The sequence below is a fragment of the Canis lupus genome, unplaced genomic scaffold (assembly GCF_011100685.1).
Source record: "Canis lupus familiaris isolate Mischka breed German Shepherd unplaced genomic scaffold, alternate assembly UU_Cfam_GSD_1.0 chrUn_S1765H1962, whole genome shotgun sequence".
Classification (NCBI taxonomy): domain Eukaryota; kingdom Metazoa; phylum Chordata; class Mammalia; order Carnivora; family Canidae; genus Canis; species Canis lupus.
In genome coordinates, this window is record NW_023330618.1 from 116,577 (window position 1) to 118,261 (window position 1,685).

Sequence of the window (1,685 nt, forward strand, 5' to 3'; positions counted from 1 at the left end):
GGCCACTGCTGTTTTATCACACATGAGCTTTGCTGAAGTACCCTAGCACTGTTGGAGAACGCCTGACTAGAATACTGAAGGGCTCTCTTTCGGAATAGGTGATGGCTGAATAGTCTGCATTTTATCCAAAAACCGAGTTAACTGTATATTTTAGGGTTATTCGATAATCAGAAATGCCTACCTAATAAAACACGTGCAGCAAATACCACTGTGATTTATGCTTGCATATAAATGTAGGAGCTTAAATATAATGTTTAAAGTTTGCACAAGAGTGTTCTGCAAGTACATTGCCGCATGTGACACCTGGCTACACAGGGAAGGATTTCTCAGGTGAAAGATTTTGCTCTGCCTTGTGGACTTTGCTTTAGTATTTGTTTCCCTCACATTCACCTTAGTCTCTCTTCTATCATAGTAACAAACTTTATATACTAATAAAATGTATAATTAAACTATTGTGAGAGAGAAGTCTTCCTGTCAAGTCATGTTGAACTCCTATGATTCCTCCGATTGATTCCTATAGATATTTAACAGTATTTTTAAAAAACTATCTTTCTGCTATGTTTTTTTAAAACCCAGTAACACTTTTTTTAAGAAAAAAAAACATGATTATCTTCATTTAGTGATATTTATTGCAAAAGAGAAATCTTTCATCGTGTTATTATATTCAGGAATTTTAGAGCAATCGTTTTATTTTGGTAATTAATATAATACATATTTTTGATCATCATTACAAAGTACCTTAGGCTTCTCTCTTTGTGGAACCATGCTGGATTTTAACCTGCTCATTAATTTGAAAGCATCCTAGCCAGATGGCAGACATGATAGGAGCAAGAATTCTGCCCTCTATTTATTTATTTCTTTACTTCTTGTCTTTTGAAATGGTCTCAATTTATGCAGGTGTTGCCTCTGGCTCAGTCTCCTCTGTCTCTTCTCAGGAATATCTCCTTCTGTGTTTCCCTCTTTTGCCTCCATACCAAACCCAACACAATCTGGTAGACTGAGCTTTTTGCAAAACTTTCCTTGACCAATTTTGCCCACCATGATTACTCCTCAGAATAATAAGCTGTGTCCTTCACAGCTCCAAAAAATTCTTCTTTTTCACTAAATGTTCAATTATACTTATTCTGTTTCAACAGGCAGGTCATAAAATCTTGAGAGCAAGACCTTGAAATTTTAGGCTTTTTGTCCTTCTGGGCTCTTCAGAGAAGGGCCTGCAGAAGAGGAGTGGTGCTAGGCCAAAGCACCTCTTTTGGGGACAGTCCTTGTGAAGGAGTGACTGTTATGGGTTACCTGCACAAAAGTAAAATCTAGTCTGGGAAGAGAGGGTAGTTCAAGATGATGGTGTAGGAATACCCTAAATGCAACTCTTTCCTTAGACACAACAAATTTCTAGCTATACATGTAATAATTTTCCTCTGTAAACAAACAAGGAAAGCCCCCTCCCCCCATGAGAACTAGATGACTAGCCTTTCCACAGTAAGAGACAAAAAAGACACTTTGCAAAGGATAGGAGAGGAAGAGACATGGCCTCCCTGGGCCCTGTCCCGGATGCAATAACCCCACAATAGGGACCAAAAGAATCATAGAACTATAAGGAACATATATCCCACTCTAAAAGGGCTCATCTGCAAATGCATTTACATGGAGGTCTAGCACAAGAGGAATAGACTTGAAAGCACCTAAAC